This window comes from Pteropus medius, unplaced genomic scaffold (assembly GCF_902729225.1).
Source record: "Pteropus medius unplaced genomic scaffold, Ma_sr-lr_union100, whole genome shotgun sequence".
In the NCBI taxonomy this organism is placed as follows: domain Eukaryota; kingdom Metazoa; phylum Chordata; class Mammalia; order Chiroptera; family Pteropodidae; genus Pteropus; species Pteropus medius.
This window is the reverse complement of record NW_024349801.1, coordinates 15,575,133-15,584,162: the sequence shown is the minus strand read 5'-3', so window position 1 is coordinate 15,584,162 and position 9,030 is coordinate 15,575,133. Positions and strand designations below refer to the sequence as shown.

The 9,030-nt window shown below is 32.8% G+C and overlaps 1 pseudogene; it reads left to right on the top strand.

Moving 5' to 3' along the window:
• Nucleotides 1-7,202: 7,202 nt before the first annotated feature.
• LOC120623015 (nascent polypeptide-associated complex subunit alpha-like) lies at nucleotides 7,203-7,828 on the top strand (annotated as a pseudogene).
• The last annotated feature ends 1,202 nt before the right edge of the window (nucleotides 7,829-9,030 follow it).

Sequence of the window (9,030 nt, the reverse complement as noted above, 5' to 3'; positions counted from 1 at the left end):
TATCAAGCATTTTTATGTTTCATGGATTTATACCATTTTCATGGCTTATATAATTCATAAATAATTTGAATTATATTTCATTCAGTTAATGTTTTATCACTTGCTTAACCATTACCTTATTCTTAGATGATTTACTGTTTTTAAACTTTTACTATTAAAAATAAATGCATTTTTACATTGAAGTGTTTACTTTTCTGTTAGATATATTTCCTTCGATATGATTAAAATCAAAGAAATTAAACCAAGAGGTGTCAATGTTTTTTATAAGTATCCTGATTTGTATTATTTGTATTATAAAAAGTACAACATCTTTCAAAATTTAAGCCCAGTTTATTCCCAGAAAATTTGGGTAAATCTTAAATGACATGCTATACTGTAAATTTAACCAAAAACATAGCACAAGCAAAAATATTGCAGAAGAAATAAATTAATATAGTTATCAACTTTATTATTTTGAGGCTTGGCTATCAAAAGTTAGGAATTGAGCTTATTCTACAATTTCTCTTAGTACCCTTCTTCTCCATCTCTTGATTCTTAGTTATATTGCCAATGGTTACATCACTGATATTTTGTTTTATAGTTCTATTGATCCTTTCTTCTGTACAAACTGAGTAGAATAGAATCATGACATAGATTCTCAGAAAGAATAGTAAAGAGAGCTTTAATGTGGATGAGTATCCCTGCGTATCTCTCAATACAGAGTTTCTCTTTGCAATAAGTCACATTAACTGTAGATAAGACAATATGGATTCGAAATATGTAATTTATATGTCAGTTGCAACATGTCTAGGAAGAAAAAAAATTATGTAGCTTGTCTGAAATTTTGTTGATCATAGAGCTTCATGTTGAAGTTGTCCATAATCCTGGCCCTCTCCCATGACATCAGGCCATTTACCATGACACAAAAACGTCACAGCATCTACTTCAGTTTTTCTACTGATGAGAAACTTTAACCCATTTACTTTATTCATGGTTATTTAGTTAATTACGATACATTTAAATTTCCATCTGGTAGCATTTTGTTTAATACCAAAGGACAGGACTTCCTGTAACATTTTTGTAATACTGGTCTTTTAATGGCGAATTGTCTCACTTTTTATGTCTAAAAAAAAAGAAAAAGAAAAATATTTCACTTTTATTTTTGACAGATATTTTTGTTAGGTACAAAAATCTAGGTTTACCAATGTCTCCTTTCACTATGTTAAAGATGCCATCTGATTGTGTTCTGATTTACATGGTTCCTGGTGGACAGATCTGCTTTCATTTCTATATCTTCTTGTATATATAGTATTTATTTTTTCTTCTGCATGCTTTTAAGACTATTTATAAGTATTTCATTGTTGTTGTTTGGGTGTTTATTCAAATTGACTCTGGTGTATTTTGTCATGGTTTTCTCTATGTTTCTTCTGCTGGGTTTTATTAGGCACTTTGGGCCTGGGAGTCAGTGGTTTTAACCAACTTTTGAAAAATCATGGCTGTTATATAGCTCCGTTTTTTTTTTTCTGCTCTCAGTATTCCAGTTACACATATGTCTATCCAGTTCACATTGTCCTACAGTTCACTGAAAAGTTGTTTACTTTTTTCTTTCATTGTTTCATTTAAATAGTTTCTTTTGATAGGTCTTTAAGTCTGCTAAACCTTTGTTCTGCAGTATCTAATGTGCTGTTAATCTCATACAGTGTATTTTTTCCCCAGATAATGTACTTCCCATTTCTAGAAGCTCCATTTATATTGCTGCTTTTGTTTTTCTCTATTATGCCATAAGGAATATGTTTATATTAAGTATTTTAATATGCTGGTCTGCAGCCTTCTTTACCTCTGTCGTTCTGGGTCTGTATCTTCTATCATTTCTCCTGATTATATTTTCCTGCTTCTTAGATTTGTTTTCTGAATTTTGTCATATATCTTTAAATTTTGCTATTTTTCATTCATGAATTTGCTTAATGTTATTGGATTCAATTTAACCCTTTGAATCTTCTAATTTTGTTAGGGTAGTCCAGAGCAGCTAATATGCCTCCACTACTGAGTAATACTCTGCTGAGTACCATACACACACATTGTTCCCTGAATTAGGAGGTCTTTCTACTCTGACTAGTGGAAACATGAACTTTTGGTCCTGCATGAGCTATATGGATTGTTCTGTTTATTCCTTTCCAGTGTGTCTTTCTCAAGTCTTGAGTACCTCACATGCATGTGCTGAAAAGTATTCAGTGTAGAATTCAAAAGGACCACTCTACAGGTCTCTGGAACAATTTTTAAAGTTTCTCTCTAGTATTTGCTCCTCAAATTTGAGCTAACTCGGCCTCTTGAAATTCTAAACTCTGTCTCTTCAACTCAGCAAGCCCTCTGGGCTCTGGGTTCTCTTCATTATACTGAATCCTGGAGACTTTAGTTAGAAAACGGGGGCTATTTTATTTCTCACTTTTTAAAAGTTATTTTGTCCTAGTGATTATTATCTTGTGCTGCCTATTAACAAGTACCTGAATAATTTTGTTTCATGTAGTTCATAGATGTACCTTGAAGTTTGTCTTTCCTACTCTATATTAACATAAGCAGACCCCTTATGAAGAGAAAATTGAGTATTAAAATAGTAGTATTTCATGTTTGTGAGTCCCTCTTTTAGACACCACTCTCCTTTCATACTATCATGTGGGACTCAGTTTCCATTTACAAATTTAGTATTTTTCTTTCATAACTCACCCACATCTCTAGATCTTATATACTTAATAAAAACATTTTAAAATAAAGTTTCAAGGTGCTAAAACTTTTAGAGAAATTTGTGTCTGACCAAGGTCTCAGAATCTCTGCCTCTTAGTTGTCATTAATCTCATCCTCCATTTAATCTTCATACTTTTTTGTTATATATTGTATATTTAGAAGTGTTTGTTAAAATAATTTTTTATTGTTGTTGCTTCATAGTTGAAGCTATTTACCTGTTTCTTTGGTAACAGGTTTCGTTATATATATTTTCTAACTAGTTTCAAGGAAGAAGAATTTCAGAATGTTTTAAATGCATCGAGACAGATACACACAATTGAGTCTGTGAAGCAAAATTTTTTGAGAGGGATATATCTACTTCAAAGTGTTCAAACTTTTAAATGTTGTGTATATACTATGTTATTAATGCATATTCACAAAGATTCTCTTCTATATAGCATTCTCATTGCATATATATCTTTTTCAAATTGAAGGGAGCCCTGTTTAATTCCTTGAAATAATATATATTTGAATTTTCTATTTACTAGACTTGATTTGCAAGAAATAGCAACCAATCTTCTTTCAAAGAATGTGGATATCAGTAGTAAAACTGGAAAATTATATATTATTTCCACTCTGAAGTCCCTACCCTATATAGGGTAGATAACTGCCAGTATTATAAATATCCTGTAGACAGGAAAGTACTTGGAAAGTTTATGAGGATTCATTTCATCATAAGAAAATCAAGCTTGGGAGAGAGAAGTAAAACACCATTAATACCTAACTACTGAGAGAGGAATTCTATCAGGAAAGTACACAGCCTCAGAGTTCACTTCGAAAAGGTAGCACACATTATTTCTAAATGAAATTTTTAAATCAATTCTCCAGTTTAGTGTTTGTATCACTTTGTAAAATTAAAAGGTTTCCTCATGTGCAGATTTTCCATTTCATTACTTGTGGGCCTAATAGATAGGCAGCTTTGGAAAGAAAATATATGGTTCAGAATGTTTCAGAATGATCTATTGCAGAGAGTTTTATAGAAAACGTATACTTCCAGTGTAATATGCAATTCTGATGATCTTAGAATCATGTGATATGTACAGCACAGCACATTTCAAATTCTAAGATACTTTCTTTCTATTCTTATTCCATTTAGCCTACTGCTGTAATCTATTTTATGTCTGTGTTTTAATTTTGTTTATATGCCCTCTAACAATGTACTTAATGTCTCAAAGCACTTTGCCATAAGCTCCAAGAAAGGCATCCTTTCATTAACACAAATGAATTATTTTTTATAAGTTTCGTTCCTCAGATATTTCATTAACTCCCTCTTCAGATCAGAGCTGTATCACACACACACACACACACACACACACACACACACATGCACACACACACATGCACATGCACACACACACACACTCACACGCATGCACACACACCCCCTGAGAAAAGAGACAGATGCAAGGCAGTCACCTGGGTCCATCAGAGAAGAATGGCCTACAAATGTAAAACAGAGCTGCCTTGCTGTGGATAGAGCTGCCTTGCTGTGGATAGACACAAATGATTGAATAATTGATATACAAAAATAATTTTGCCAAGCAAAAGATAATAGACCAAAAATCGAGAAAATGTAGTCTACAGTGACTAAAAAATGATTACATGTGAGCAAAATGAGATTTCTGCAAGTGATAGATATGTTTATTATCTTGATTGTAATGATTTTATGGATGAATACATATGCTAAAGTTATCAAATTATACCCTTAATATGTGTACATTATAATGCATATCATTTATGCATCAGTATAGCTGTTATATAACAATCATTTAACTGCAAAAAGACAAGTGAGAAAAAAGAAATAGTGAAAATAGCATGGGCTTATGGGTTAGATGATTCTGAAGCTCTAAATTCATATCTAATTAGTTTTGTAACCCTGGGCAAGTCATTCATCTATCTGTACTATGGTTTCTTAAGACTTTTCAAGTATATTTTCTTGTATTTGCTTTATTTCGCAGATGAGGAAAGTACAGCTTAGGAGAGAGGTAGTGGGTAAAATTATTTTTATCCTTTCAAATAATATTTTAAGCTATTAAATGCATATATTAGCTATTAAGAATAATTGTCTCAAAAAATTAAGTAGGAATCACAGTGTATGATATTTCCAGTTTTTCTACATCCTCTCCAACACTTGTATAATTACTGTTTTTCATTTTAGCTATTCTAATAGGTATGTGGTAGTATGATATTATAGTTTTAATTTGTATTTACCTAATGATCCATTATGTCATGTTTTCATGGGATTTTTCATGGGGATGTTTTCATGGGGATGTTTCTATTTAAATAGTCTACCAATTTGTAATGAGGCTGCTTATTTTTTTGTTACTGATTTTTGCGAGTTGTTTATATATTTTTTGATACCAGTTCTTTATTGTATAATTTTTTAAAATAATTTCTCATATTTAATGCCATCTCTTTTCATTATCATAAGTTATAACAATTCTTAATGGTGTTTTGAAAACCAGATGGTTTTAATTTTGATAATGACCAATTTATCAAATTGCCTTTTTATGTATGGTACTTTTCTTGTTGCATCTAAGAAATCTTACATCACCAAAATTCCACAGTAATTGCTCCAATATATTCTTCTATTAGTTTTATAATTTTAGGTTATATGTATATGTCTAAGTGATCTATTTTAAAATAATTTTTGTTTTATGGTACGAATTATAAACTGAAGTTCAAGTTTTTGCATTTGGATATCCAACAAAATTTGTTGATAAAACTATTTTCACTGAAATTTATTCAGACCTTTGTTAAGAGTCAGTTGACCATATAAGTGTGGTTTATTTCTGGACTTTATTTTTTGTATTGATTAATTTATCTATCTTAACTTTTAAAAAATATTAAAATGGAGTTGGCATACAATATTATATTAGTTTCAGGTGTATGACGTAGTGATTCAACATTTATATACCTTACAATATGATCACCACAGTAAGTCTAGTCTTTGCCATAGCATGAGAAGTTATTACAATATTATTGACTGTATTCTCTGTGCTGTATACTTCATCTTCATTGGTTACTTATTTTATAATTGGAAATTTATACCTCTCATTCCCCTCCACCTTTTCAATCCATGCCACCCTTCTCTCCTCTGACAGCCATCAGTTCTCTATTTCCGAATTTGTTTTATTTTGTTTTGTTTTTGTTTGTTTTATTTTTTAAGACTTCATTTATCTTTCCTGTCAATACTATGCTGTCTTGATTACTGTTGTTTTATAATAAACCTTGAAATCATTTAGGATTACTCATTCAACTTTGTTCTTTTTCATATTTGTTTCAGCATTCTAGTATCTTTGCATTACATATGAATATTAGATCAACTTGTTATTTTCTATTAAAAAAAATGCCTAATGACATTTAATTTTGATTTCCTGGAATCTACAGATCAATTTGGGGAAATCAATTCCTTAATATTAAATCTTTTGACCAGTGAGTATGGCATATCATTCAATTTGTTTCCCTAAATTTATCCAGATTTGTTTGTCTGTTTGATTCAGTTTTTAGAGTGCAGGTTTTACACATTTTCATCATATTTATCTGTAATATTTCAATATTCTTGAAAATGAAATTATTTTTTATTTCTGATTCTTCTATTCTATGTGGAGATACAATTAATTTTTGAACATTGAACTTGTTTACCTTGCAATTAGCTAGAGGTTTAGGACAACATTCATATTTATTCTAGGGATAATTTTTCCCCACTACTAAAGCGAGACTATTCTGATTACTACTATGTCTGATGCCCTGAGAATTATAACACGTTTCAGTCTGGCTGGTGAGAACAGAGTCTATTAACAAACCTGTGTGATTTCTGTGTAACAGTCCCACTAATCTTCTCGGGTAGTTCTTTGCCCTACCTTGATTATTTCTCCACACTGCTGCCCTGATCAGTACTCTGCTGAGTGTTCACAGGGAACCTTCTGCAGCTCTCCAGAGTTCTCTCTCTTTGCAGACTGTTCCTCTCAATTCCTCTTTCTTACAATCTCTAGCTCTTAGTCTTAGTCTCTCTAAGCAATTAACTCCATCTTTTTAAATCCTTAACTTCTTTACCTTGGTTCTTTCCTCTTGCTTCATATCCTGGAAACTCCCTCATGGAAGTTTTTGCTTTTTTTTTTTTTTTTTGAATGAGGGCCCTGAGGCAAAGTGTGTGTCATAATCTATAAGTCCCAAATCAATTGTTCTCCTAAATAACAACAGAGGAGAACTGGGATTAGAACCAGTAATGTGATGTGATGGGTTTTGGATTACATGAACACAATAATAGGGTTAATGGAATTAATAGAATAAGATCAATAGGATTGGATATTTGAAGTTCAAAGTGTCCAAGAATATGTGAATTTGTGAAATCTATATCAATCATCATACTTGTGGATATGGTCATTATCTTGAAGTCTGGTTCTCTTTCTACCACCATCCTGGTTCTGTGTTCCTGGAACCAAATGCCTGGTGAAGCCACAGAAACATCCCTGCTGCAAAGCAGGAGCTGCCACAGCCCCAGGCCGAGCAGGGTCTGGAACAGAATTGGACAGTAATGAATCAGTACTGAAGCTCAAGGAACATGCAACCACACAACAAGCCCCGCTAGCAGCAGTAGCTGAAATCTATGAAGAACCAGCTAGCAAAGAAAAACCGAAAGAAAAAAGAGCTGGAGTCAAAAGAAGGCATGGAAGGCTGTGTCGAAACTGGGTCTTTGACAGGTCACAGGGGTTGCTAGAGTCACTATCTAGAAATCTAAGAATATTCTCTTTGTCCAAGAGCCCAGCATCAGATACCTGAATAGGTTTTGGGGAAGCCAAGATTGAAGATTTATCTCTGCAAGAACAGCTAGAAGCTGCTGAGAAATTCAGAGTTCAAGGTAAATCCTGAATGTCTCTAACATTCAAGAAAATACATAGACTCTATGGTACAAGAGGAGGGCGAAGAGAAAGAGGTTGACATCGGTATGGAAGTTAAAGACATAGAATTGATCTTGTCACAAGCAAATGTTTCAAGAGCAAAGGCAGTCTGAGCCCTGAAGAACAACAGTAATGATATTGTAAATGTTATTATGGAATGAACCATATAACCATTTAAAAACAAGGACCTTTTTTTTGGTGTTGCAAAAGAGTAACTGCAGCTTGGTTTTGAAATTCGTACTGTTTCTATTAATAAAGTTATAGCTTCTTGGGAAAAAAAAAAACTCGAAGTCTGAACTTTCCAATAAATTGGGGACAAATTATAGTTCCCTGCAAATTCAGTAATTTTTAAATTAATTTATCATTCGTTCACTAAAATATTGATTGATCATCTATTTTATGTGTGGACGTTGGTCAGCACAATTAATACAAGGACAAAAAGATAGGCATTTATACAGCCTTCTGAAAGTGACATCCTAGTTATGGAAATGGCTTTTAAAAAGGTAATCGCAATGTTATTTTTAAAATATTAATATAAAAGAATCCCAAGATGCTATAGAAATATTTGTCATGGACATCTAAATCAGTCTTGTTGGAAAAAGAAGGATTACAGAAGGATATTATGAGTAAACGGTATGAAATGGAATTTCAATTAACTGTAGGATTTCTCAGTATGTTAGTACAATTGACATCTGGACCAGATAATTCATAGTTGTTGATGGTAGTGGTGGTGAGAGGAGGTTCTGTCCTATGCATTGTCATATGTTTAGCAGAACATGCATTCCTGGTCTATTCACACCATATGCCAGTAGCATTATCAAGTGTAACAATCAGCCATTTCTCCACACTTTGTGAAATGCTCCGTGGGAGGCAAAATGTCTCCCAATTGAGAACGACTAAAGGAAGAGACAAAAGAGTCTAAAATGAGATAGAGTGTCAGGTCCGAAAATAGTCACAAATGATATTAGGTTCTAATCTCTGGAACCTATCTGAGTGTTAATTTATTTGGTAAATTTTTGAAGACGGAATTAAAGATATTCAATGAGATTATTCTAAATTATGTGGGTGGATCCTAAATGTCATCACAAGTATCCTTATAAGAGAGAGGTGGAGGGAAATTATGCAAATACAAAAGAGGAAAAGGTGAGGTAAAGATGGAGGCAGAGATTGGTATGATGTAGCCACAAGCAAAGGAATGCCAGCAGTCACTCAAAGGTAGATGAGGCAAAGGAAAAAAACCTCCGTTAGAGACTGGAGAGAGTGTAGCCCTGTCAGCCCCTAATTAAAGCCCAGCAAAAAGGATAAGCGTATGATCTCCAGAACTGCGATACACTTCTGTTGTTTCAGTTGCCAAATCTGTGGTAATTTGCTA